This window comes from Emys orbicularis, chromosome 8 (genome assembly GCF_028017835.1).
Source record: "Emys orbicularis isolate rEmyOrb1 chromosome 8, rEmyOrb1.hap1, whole genome shotgun sequence".
Lineage (NCBI taxonomy): Eukaryota > Metazoa > Chordata > Testudines > Emydidae > Emys > Emys orbicularis.
Window position 1 is genome coordinate 65,824,435 of NC_088690.1, and position 12,654 is coordinate 65,837,088.

A 12,654-nucleotide genomic window follows, 5' to 3' on the forward strand; every position below is an offset into this window, starting at 1 on the left:
TCTCCCCCAATCCTGGCCCACCCACACACTACCTACCATCTAGTAATAGTAATAAAATAATACCACCATACAGTGCTATGCCAGTTTACTTAACGAAAATAAGTATAGGACCATATGATTCATGGTTATGGGGAGCAGCTCTCTCTCTCCCTCTCCCTCTCCCCGTCCCTCCATGCAGCAGTGGTGAATACTCTCAGTCTGGAAATTGCTTTAACAGTCTGTTCCTTGGAAGCCCCAAGGCAGAGGTCCCAGGGCCAGCTCCAGGCACCAGCATTCCAAGCAGGTGCTTGGGGTGGCAATCTGCAAGGAGCGGCAGTCCGTGTGTTTTTGCACCCCAAGCAGTGCGCCAAATTGCCGCCATGGACGGCGGGGGCAGTCCATGTGCCGTTAGGGCGGCCTGCGCATTTCCGCGGCCACAGCAATTCGGCGGCAGCTTCTATGTTCAGCTGCCCGCGGCGGCAATTCGGTGGCTTCTGTCTTCCAGCTGAAGACAGAAGCTGCCGCTGAATTGCTGCCACCGCGGAAACACGCGTGCCACCCTAACGGCACACGGACTGCCCCCGCCATCCGCGACGGCAATTCGGCGCGCTGCTTGGGGCGGAAAAAACAGTAGAGCCGGCCCTGAGTGGTCCCCAACCTTTCCGTGTGGTGGGCGCCGGACGACTAGCCGCCGAGGAGCGTAGCCGCCGGACAAGCAGCCGCCGAAATGCCGCCGAGAAGTAGCATCATCAAGAGGTGTCGCCGCCAAAATGCCGCCGACAATCAGCAGCATTTCGGCAGCGACGCTTCTTGACGTTGCCGCTTCTCGGCGGCATTTTGGCGGCTGCTAGTCCAGCGGCCAGTAGGCAGGCGCACATAGATGTCCCGACGGGCGCCATGGCGCCCGCGGGCACCGCATTGGGGACCCCTGCCCCAAGGCATCCAAAGAATCATAAAGCCTAGTTCAGTACTAAATTACATTCAGTTAAAAGCAGGTGCCAGGAAGCTGTCTGTCATTCCACAACAGGGGAGAAAACCTCCATTCCCAAGGGCCAAAGCCTGAAAAATAAATATTCTAAATCAAGACTCTAGCACAAAGCAGGCACATGTGAAATTGATTCAGCAACATTGGAGGAGAATGCAGTAAGGCTCTGAGTTGATGGTTTAAATCATTTCCATAGCAAGTATTACCGTGGATCCCAATACCACTGACTTCATCCTGCCACTTGCATAGGGGGGTCTTCATTGTATTGAAGACAGAACTGTAAAGGATGCAAATAATTCTTTAGCCTGCAAAAACTAACATGGAATGGTACAATGCTAACATTGTAACAAGGCTAGTTAGCACACCACTGGCCTCTACTGGACAGAGTCAGAATCGCTCAACTATGTGCCATAAGTAGGGTTGCCAACTTTCTAATCGCACAAAACCGAACACCTTAGCCCCACCCCTTTCCCGAGGCCACTCCCCCTTCCCCGATCCTTCCCCGAGGCCCTGCCCCCCACTCATTACATTCCCCTTCCCTCGGTGGCTCGCTCTCCCCCACCCTCACACACTTTCATGGGCTGAGGCAGGGGGTTGGTGTGCAGTAGGGGATGAGGGCTCTAACTGGGGATGTGGGTTCTGGGGTGGGGCCAGAATTGAGGGGTTCAGGGTGTGGGAGGGAGCTCCAGGCTGGAGCAGGGGCTTGGGGCCAGAGATGAGGGGTTTGGGGTGCACGAGGGGGCTCCAGGCTTGGGGGTGGGGCAGAGGAATTCATGGTGTGGGAGGGGGCACTGGGCTGGGGCAGGGGGGTTGGGTACGGGGGGGTGAGGGCTCCATCTGGGGGTGTAGGCTCTGGGGTTGGGCAGCAGATGAGAGGTTTGGGGTGCAGAAGGGGGATCCGGGTTGGGGGGAGCCAGGGGTTGGGGCACGGGCTTACCTCTGGCGGCTTCCAGTCAGCAGTGCAGTGAGGCTAAGGCAGGCTTCCTGCCTGTCCTGGATCCGCGCTTCACCCTGGCAGCGTCCAACAGGTCCAGCTCCTAGGTGGATGCACGGCAGGTGGCTCTGCGCACTGCTCTCACCCTCAGGCACTGCCCCAGCAGCTCCCATTGGCCACAGTTCCTGGCCAATGGGCGTGCGGAGCCAGTATTCGGGGCAGGGGCAGCGTGCAGAGCCCCGTGGCCCTCCCACCTAGGAGATGGACCTGCTGGCTGCTTCCGGGGCGTAGGATGCTTGCCAGGACAGGTAGGAACTGGCCTGCCTTAGACCTGCAGCACCACCGACTGGACTTTGAATGGCCCGGTCGGCAGTGCTGACCGGAGCCGCCAGGATTCCTTTTCGACCGGGTGTTCCAGTCGAAAACCGGACACCTGGTCACCCTAGCCATAGGTCCTATACTGCCAACTTCAAGAAGTTTTTCCCCTCCCCTACCACTTTCCTTTGAGGCAAGAAGGGAGGTGTAGCTTTGTATTCCTGGCTCCTCCTGATTAAGGAAGCTTAACCTGCAAAAGCCAAAAATCATTTTATATAGCACCTTTCAGGTAAGTGTGACACAGGAATTACTCAGAAGAGAGACAACTGACAGATATGCACACTTTCCTCTGAAGCATCTAGAATTGGCCACTGTCAGATACAGGATACTGAATAGATGGACCATGGATCTGATCCATTATGGCAATTCCTATGTTCCTTATGTATTTCCTCAGCACAAGTGGATACCTGTACTTTGTACCAGTAGACTGAAGTTGTGCTTAGATACCTGTGGCTCCTCTAGCAGGGCAAAAATACAAACCCTTCCACACCTATTGTCCCCAATGATTACAGGTTGGTTTATGGTGCATCTTATTGCACACTGAGGACTGAGATATCTACCACCAATTTATCTTCACTAGGAAGTGTACTCACCAAACTAACGCTTTATTCAGATACAAACCACCACCAAAATAAAAGTGCATTAAACATTATAGATAATGTGTGTGATGGGTTCGGTCAAGAATTCCCCTTGGAACTGTCACCTGATGTGCTGAAATTACCTCTGAGCCCGTTTTCCCTGCCAGCTTGGGACTCCAGCACCAGAACCTTGTTGAGCCAGACACATTAGCCTGCTGCAACAGAGACCCAGGTCTGGTCCACACCCCCAAAGCTGCAGACTTTAACCAAAAACAACTCAGCAGGACACCTCTCCAGCACCCAGAAACCCAGTAGCCAATGGGATCCAAACCCCAAATAAATCCATTTTACTCTGTATAAAGCTTATACAGGGTAAACTCATAAACTGTCCGCCCTCTATAACACTGATAGAGAGATATGCACAGCTGTTTGCTCCCCCAGGTATTAATCACTTACTCTGGGTTTATTAATAAACCCAAAGTGATTTTATTAAGTAAAAAAAGTAGGATTTAAGTGGTTTCAAGTAATAACAGACAGAACAAAGTAAGTCACCAAGCAAAATAAAGCAAAAACAAGCAAGTCTAAGCCTAATACATTAAGAAACTTATTACAGGTAATGTCTCACCCTTAGATATGTTCCAATAAGCTTCTTTCATAGACTAGACTCCTTCCTAGTCTGGGCCCAATCCTTTCCCCTGGTACAGTCCTTGTTAGTTCCAGCAGACATTTCAGGTGGTAAGCAGGGGTTTTCTCATGACTGGCCACGCCTTTTGTCCTATTCCACCCCATTTTATAGCTTTGGCACAAGGTGGGAATCTTTTGTCTCTCTGGGTCCCCACCCCTCCTTTGAAATGGAAAAGTACCAGATTTAAGATGGATTCCAGTATCATGTGACATGGTCACATGTCCTGTGAGACTCCAGCCTTCATTCTTCCTGGGCTGGCCCACACATACACAGGAAGGTTTGCAAGTAAACAGATCCATTTACAGTTCATTGATTCTGAAGCACCCTTAATGGCTTCCACTTAATATGTTTACATCAGTAATACAAGTTTATACCTTATTTTCTGTGATATTCTATACCTTGGGGGAGTGTACTGTAACCCCCATATTCCTCATTTTCATATAATCATGATCTTACATATAAAGCATGCCTTGTAAGGTATCAAGGGAAAGGTTATGATTTGCTGAAAGTCATTTATCTAGACATATATGTATATCATTAATGCATATGAAGTTATGAGAATTGTGTAATATGGTTGTCACTAAAACATGATGTGCGTTGGGGGAATCAGCCAGATATTAGCTCTCCAGAGGCAATAGCAAAGAAAGTAGTCAACACCCGGGCGGGGTGTCAATCAACCCATCAACAGCCATTGTCCAGCAAAGGAGCTACAATGTGATGACTCACCTGCATGAGGCCACACCAGGGGAATTGCTCAACCTTGCTTGGAGAGACTATGCTCACCTGACTCTGATGGGGTGGAGGGGCAAAGCCATGAGGGAAGAAAGAACATGATAAAAGGGAGAGACATTTGCCATGCTGTCTGTCTCTCTTCCACCTACATCTACAGACACCACCACCACCAAGCGACTGAAGTGCTGATCAAAGGGGAGAGCCTGGATGAAGAGCAGCCAGCCTGTGGTGAGAAGCATCTAAGTTTGTAAGGACATTGAAAGTGTTAAGATCAGCTTAGAATGCGTTTTGCTTTTATTTCATTTGACCAAATCTGACTTGTTATGCTTTGACTTATAATCACTTAAAATCTATCTTTATAGTGAATAAATCTGTTTGTTTATTCTATCTGAAGTACTGCTTTTGGATTGAAGTGTGTCAGAGACTCCGCTTGGGATAACAAGCCCGGTACATATCAATTTCTTTGTTAAATTGACAAACTCATATAAGCTTGCAGCATCCAGCGGGCATTACTGGACACTGCAAGATGGAGGTTCCCAGGGTTGTGTCTGGGATCAGAGATATTGGCTAGTGTCATTCACTTGCAAGTAGCTGGGAGCAGCTTACATGCCAGAGGCTGTGTGTGAACAGCCCAGGAGTGGGGGTTCTCACAGCAGAGCGGGGTAAGGCTGGCTCACAGAGTCAAGGATTGGAGTGGCCTAGCAGATCACCGGTCCAGATAACACCAGAGGGGAATGTCACATTCTCCTAATTCCAGACATAGAAATAATACATGCAAACAAATAGGATGATCACACTCAGTAGATTATAAGCTTTGTAATGATACCTTACAAGAGACCTTTTGCATAAAGCATCACAGTGGCACAACACTGTAGCATTTAATTACAGAAAAGGGAACTACACAAAAATGAGGAGGTTAGTTAAACAGAAATTAAAAGGTACAGTGCCAAAAGTGAAATCTCTGCAAGCTGCATGGAAATTTTTTAAAGACACCATAATAGAGGCTCAACTTAAATGTATTCCCCAAATTAAAAAACATAGTAAGAGAACCAAAAAGGACCCACCGTGGCTAAACAACAAAGTAAAAGAAGCAGTGAGATGCAAAAAGGCATCCTTTAAAAAATGCAAGTTAAATCCTAGTGAGGAAAATAGAAAGGAGCATAAACTCTGGCAAATGAAGTGTAAACATATAATTAGGAAGGCCAAAAAAGAATTTGAGGAACAGTTAGCCAAAGACTCAAAAAGTAATAGCAAACATTTTTTTAAGTACATCAGAAGCAGAAAGCCTGCTAAACAATCAGTGGGGCCACTGGATGATCGAGGTGCTAAAGGAGCACTCAAGGACAATAAGGCCATTGCGGAGAAACTAAATGAATTCTTTGCATCGGTCTTGATAGCTGAGGATGTGAGGGAGATTCCCAAACCTGAGCCATTCTTTTTAGGTGACAGATCTGAGGATCTGTCCCAGATTGAGGTATCATTAAAGGAGGTTTTGGAACAAATTGATAAATTAAACAGCAATAAGTCACCAGGAGCAGATGGTATTCACCCAAGAGTTCTGAAGGAACTCAAATGTGAAATTGCAGAACTACTAACTGTAGTCTGTAACCTATCATTTAAATCAGCTTCTGTATCAAATGACTGGAGGATAGGCAATGTGATGCCAATTTTTAAAAAGGGCTCCAGAGGTGATCCTGGCAATTACAGGTCTGTAAGCCTGACTTCAGTACTGGGCAAACGGTTTGAAACTATAATAAAGAGCAATATTGTCAGACATATAGATTAACATAATTTGTTGAGGAAGAGTGAACATGGTTTTAGTAAAGGGAAATCATGCCTCACCAATCTACTAGAATTCTTTGAGGGGGTCAACAAGCATGTGGACCAAGGGGATCCAGTGGATATAGTGTATACTTACATTTTCAGAAAGCCTTTGACAAGGTCCCTCACCAAAGGCTCTTACGCAAAGTAAGCTGCCACAGGATAAGAGGGAAGGTGCTCTCATGGATTGGTAACTGGTTAAAAGATAGGAAACAAAGGATAGGTATAAATGGTCAGTTTTCAGAATCGAGAGAGGTAAATAGTGGTGTCCAGGGCCGGCTCCAGCTTTTTTGCCGCCCCAAGCGGCGAAGCGGGGGAAAAAAAAAAAAGATAAAGCTGCGATCGGAGGCACTTTGGCGGCTACTCTATCGCGCCGCTTCATTCTTCAGCTGCAATTCGGCGGCAGATGATACAAAATTACTAAAGATAGTTAAGACCCAGGCAGACTGCGAACAGCTACAAAAAGATCTCTCAAAACTGGGCAACAAAATGGCAGATGAAATTTAATGTTGATAAATGCAAAGTAATGCACATTGGAAAGCATAATCCCAACTATACATATAAAATGATGGGGTCTAAATTAGCTGTTACCACTCAAGAAAGAGATCTTGGAGTCATTGTGGATAGTTCTCTGAAAACATCCACTCAATGTGCAGCGGCAATCAAAAAGCAAACAGAATGCTGGGAATAATTAAGAAAGGGGTAGATAATAGGACAGAAAATATCATGTTGCCTCTATATAAATCCATGGTACGCCCACATCTTGAATACTGTGTGCAGATGTGGTCGCCCCATCTCAAAAAAGATATATTGGAATTGGAAAAGGTACAGAGAAGGGCAACAAAAATGAATAGCGGTATGGAGCGGCTTCCGTATGAGGAGAGATTAATAAGACTGGGACTTTTCAGCTTGGAAAAGAAATGGCTAAGGGGAGATATGATTGAGGTCTATAAAATCATGACTGGTGTAGAGAAAGTAGATAAGGAAGTGTTGTTTACTACTTCTCATAACACAAGAACTAGGGGGTCACCAAATGAAATTAATAGGCAGCAGGTTTAAAACAAATAAAAGGAAGTATTTCTTCACACAACACACAGTCAACCTGTGGAACTCCTTGCCACAGGCTTTTGTGATGTCCAAGACCATAACAGGGTTCAAAAAAGAACTAGATAAATTAATGGAGGATAGGTCCATCAATGGCTATTAGCCAGGATGGGCAGGAATGGTGTCTCTAGCCTCTGTTTACCAGAAGCTGGGAATGAGCAACAGGGGATGGATCATTTGATGACGATCTGTTCTGTTCATTCCCTCTGGGGAACCTGGTACTGGCCACTGTCGGAAGACAGGATACTGGGCTAGATGGACCTTTGGTCTGACCCAGTAGGGCCATTCTTATGTTCTTATCTATGAATATAGTACTTTTCATCAATCTCAAAGCACTTCAGGCTTTTTAGTGTGTTTATCCTTACAACACCCTTGTGTTTTATACCCATTTTACAAATGGGAAACTAAGGCAGAGAGAAGCTAAGTGACGTGCCTAAGCTCATGCAGGGAGTTTACAGCAAAGCAAGGATTATGAACCCAGATCTCACAAATTCTAAGCTACCACTCTAGCCACTGAACCATCCTTCTATGTTTGTGAAAGCCACCTAGGCACTAAGAGGAGTACACCTTTAGTCTATACCCGTGGTTTTCAAACTGGGGTATGTATACCCTAGGTGTATGCAAGCTTTTGTCACGGGGTACACGAGAAAAATCAGGTAATGGCAGAAAATGCAATGTTAGACCTTTCCCCCCCTATTTTCATAGGTATATTATGATCCTATCTCAGATGGGGGTTCATGGTAGACTACATTATTTGGAAAGGTCTAAAAAGGCCTAAAAAGTTTGAAACCCCCTGGACTAGACAAATATTTCTTATCTCCAGAACCCTGATGTGAGGCTTTCATCTCCTAGAAAGCCTACAAACCTTGAAAAAGGCTAGAAAATAAGATGAACATCCCAGTCCACCATCTGAGACTATTACTGTTGATGGCAAGGGAAGTAAGAGAGGCATTCCCAGAATGACCTGAGACACTTACATAAGCAGTATCAAGAAGAGGTAGTAGCTTTATCATCAGTCTCATGGAGACCACAGCCACAACCTGTTAAGGAACCTATATGATGGCACAAAGTTTGGACACTTTTGGAGTCTCAGGGCTCCAGTGAGTTCCCTTTCTTTGTATGAAAGGATGACCATGTTTTTGTTTATTCAAATATTCTGGGACAAGATTTATGTGCACACTTATTGTGGACCAAAGTCGAGATACAGATCCGAATGCATGAATGACCTGGTGTCAGGATAGAAAGTCAGGACACCAGGGTTCTCCGCCTAAAGGAAAGCAAGGATGGATACTTGAGGCTAGCTGTAGTGAAACAATAGGTCAGGAGTTTCTCCCATGAGAAAAGATGATATAATGCCTCTGTTGCCTTATAGCTAGCAATTTTCATGTGCTGTGGTTGAGGACTAGCACTACACACCAACAACTTCGAGCAATTAATGTTCTTAATCTCAAACTTACAAGTAAAGTGCTATCCTATTGGCCATTGTTACTATCTGAGCACTCTGGTTCAAGCAAGTTTAAAGCAATATAAGCACACTTCATCTGAGCTATGGGCAGACTTCCGGTCTCTGCCAAATAGTAGCAGCTGAGGAAACCAGAAGTGTCTTGTCCCTGAGCACACGCCTCCTCTTTCGTCACCGGAAATGGGTATCCCGCTCAGTCCCTGGAAGACTGGTTCGCTTCCGGCACTAGGTTTCCCCTTTCATTGGCTGGTTCCGCAGGGCTGGACTGGGCGTGTTGCCCTGGGTAACACATGGCGCGGCAGCGATTATTAGGTCAGCGTGCCAACGCTGTGGCTGTGCGACAGATAAATGTTGAGTACGTGAGTGGCCAGCAGCGCCAAGACGCTGGGGGGGTGGGGGAGAATGTGCAGGGATTGGACTGCGAGGGCAGCCGTTCTGCCCCACCCCTTCTCTCAGGCCCTGCCCCCGCTCGCTCCATTCCCCTCTCCATCCATCGCTCACTTTCCCCACCCTCACTCACTTTCATGGGGCTGGAGCAGGGGGTTGAGGTTCAGGAGGGGGCACGGGCTCTGGGGTGGGGCTGGGGATGAGGGGTTTGGGGTGCAGGAGGGGGCTCAGGGCAGAGGGTTGGGGTGTTGGGGAGGGTGCAGGCTCCAGGAGGGAGTTTGGGTGCGGAAGGGGACTCCGGGCTGGGGCAGGGGGTTGGGGTGCGAGAGAGGGTGCGGGGTCCCAGCAGCGCTTACCATAGCCACCAGGTCCCTGCAGCCCCTAGGCACATGGGCGGCCAGGGAGGCTCTGTGCGCTCATAGGCGCCGACTCCATGGGTGCTCTGGGCCTGGAGCACCTACGGGGAAAAATTGGTGGGTTCTCTGCACCCACCGGCAGCTCCCCACCCTGCCCCAGCTCACCTCCACCTCCACTCCACCTCCGACGCCTCCCCTGAGCGCGCCTTTCCCGCTTCTCCCCCTAGCTCCCAGTGCTTCCCACCATGAAACAGCTGTTTTGCGGCAGCAAGCGCTGGGAGGGAGGGGAAGGAGGGGGAACATGGTGCGCTCGGGGAAGAGGCGGGGCTGGGGCAGGGATTTGCGGAAGGGGTCCAATAGGGGCAGGGAGGGGGCGGAGTTGGGGCAGGGACTTTGGAGAAGGGGTTGGAATGGTGGCGGGAGGGGTGGGGTAGGGGTGGAGTCAGGGCGGGACCAGGGGCAGGGGGGGTCCAGCACCCACCGGCTCTGGGAAAAGTTGGCGCCTATGGGTGCGCTGCTCTCATGCCCGCAGGTGCCGCCCCCACAGCTCCCTTGGTTGCGGTTCCCAGCCAGTGGGAGCTGCAGAGCTGGCCCTCAGGGTGGGGACAGCGCGCAGAGCCTCCCTGGCAGCCCATGTGCCTAGGGGCAACAAGGACCTGGCGGCCGCTTCCGGGAGCCGCGCAGAGCTAGGGCAGGCAGGGAGCCTGCCTTAGACCTGGGCCTCCGCTGCACCACCAACCTGACCGTTAACAGCCCGGTCAGCAGTGCTGACCACAGCTGCCAGGGTCCCTTTATGATCAGGCATTCCAAAAACTGGACGCCTGGCAACTCTATTGGGGGTGCTCTCTCCCGGGGGAAGGGAAGAGAAGGGCGGGGCTTCTGCCCGCATACAGTGCCTGCTTCCTCGCTCATGTAGCCCAGCCTCCTCCTGTTGTTGCCTGTCCCCTTCCCTCATTAGGATCCAGAGTTAATACCCAGCTGAGCTGAGAATGGCCACACCCCTCTGGCCCTGGGCTCCTACTGCTTGCAGGCTCTGGCAGGTGTCCCTCCGCCGATGCTGCCTGCGGAGCTGTGGCCACTGTTCCCTAGGGAGGCTATGGTTCTGCAGACCCTGAATCTGTCACAGGATGAGCCACATAGTTACAGCGCCAGGTTCTCCCTGAGCTGGAGCCTCTCCAGGTACCCTGGAGCAGGACATAGTTACCCATCCCTGGCCAAACCCTGCACCTAAACAAAATCCAGCTGCATGAATCGGTCAAAATCTACAAACCTACATTACACACCATCACTAGAATCTTCTCTGTCAACAGGTGAGAGCACATCTACATTCGAGAGTTTATAGAGGCACTGATGCAGCTGTGCTGCTGTAGGTTCTCTGATGTAGTCACTTGCCCTCAGGAGAGAGCTCTCCTGTCAGCCCCTGTGAGCAGCAGTAGCTATGTCAGGGGGAGAAGCTCTCCCGCACTCTGCCACTTATGTCAGTGTAACGTATGTCACTCAGGGGATTGATTTATACACATCCCTGAGCAACAAAAATTATGCAGACATAAGCTGAAGTGTAGACACAGCAGACTCTAGAGCAAGGGTGGCCAAACTCACTGACCTTCCGAGCTGCATACAACAATCATCAGAAGTTTGAGAGCTGGGGCATATCTGCTGAGGCTCCGGACTTCAGCCCCGCTCCTGTTGAAGCCCCAAGCCTGCCTCGGCAGGGGCGCCCCCCAGGGCTGAAGCACCGAGACTCGCCTCCCCGCTGGGCAGAAGCTCCAACCCCACCACCCTTCTGCCAGGCAGAAGTCCCAAGCTCCCCCCCCCCAATCTGGTAGGTGGAGAATGGGGAGGGGATGAGGGGCTCTGTGAGCTGCACTTTAACTGTAAAAGAGCCACATGTGGCTCGTGAGTCACGGTTTGGCCATTCCTGCTCTAAAGCCTGTGCCACCTTCATCCACAGACTAACCATGCTACTGTATATTTGCAGGTAAAGTAGTAGATGCCTATTGGAAAGCCTTCTGTTCTTGCTCCCCATTGGGCCCTAACAGAGCTGCCTGTGGGAGCAGTTCCTATATACAGAACTGCAGACTCAGGGAGCAGCCTAAAAACCCAAGCTTCTCTTTGTTCTGGTAGCACTTAGCTTTGGATGGTACCAATGTATAGCTCTGTAGCGGGGTAGTCACCCGCTCCAGTCCTGGAAGGGTTAAAGCCAGCCCTGGGAGAGGGCTGAGGCTGTGAAGCAAAGCCTGGGCTGATTGGGGAAGGCAGTAACAGCTGGGGCCACGCCCCAATCAGGCCCAGCTGGTCCCTATAAGAGGCTGCCAGCGACAAGCTCAAATAGTCTCTTTCCACGTGTAGAGAGAAAGGCTTGGCTGCTAGGGAGCCGAGTAGGGTACTGGGAGTGGAGTATGGCTGGGGGAAGGCTAGAGGAGCTCCAACCTGGAAAACCCCAGGCTGAGGGCCTAGCTGAGGGCCTAAGACAAGTACTGGGGTTGCAAAGGGGCAGCCTAGCAAAAGGTAGAGGCAGCAGGTCCTGACCCAACCTTGCCTATGATGAGTGGCTTACACTGCAGTTTGCCCCAGGGCACGGGTGTGAGTTGGTGACTGGCAGTAGCCTATGACTGAGGTGGGGGTTCCCCTGAGTGGGGAGACCTGGAGAAACAGTGGGGGTACTGCCAGGGGGCAGCACCCACTGAAAGGGTCACCTGGGGTCCAGGAGGGACATGGGGGGGCCAGTGGTAACGTGACACCGGCTGATGGGGAGTGCCGGAGGCTGGAAGCTAATTCCCTGAGATGGCCAGCAGGAGGCGCTGCCAGGTGAGTCTGCACCTGGTTACAAGCTCCTTGGCCAGGCGAATGAAAGGAGGACTGGAGTTCTCTAAAACTAGAGGGAGAGGTGGGGAAGGAGAAATAGCAGCAGGAAACACATGAAAGAGCAATAGCATAAATACACAGAGGAGGGGAGGGCAGTTAAGGGAGGAAGTGGCCTGAATAAGGCAGCAGTCACTGTATCAGGATGTGATACTGGACATACACTTTCATGGGTGGTGGCTCCAATGGGAAAAGGTGACAGGTTTGATACTGGACTGTATAGTGGAGGGGGAAAAGCAAACTCAAAGAGCTCAGCAGTCTGGAGATTTACTTATGGTAGTAAACACAAAAGGAAGGGAAGTGGCAGTTGCATAATCTATTAACAGAGGATAAGCCCAGGACATTAAACTAAAATAAAGGGCTTGTTTCATTTGAGGTAGTAGGGGTACATATA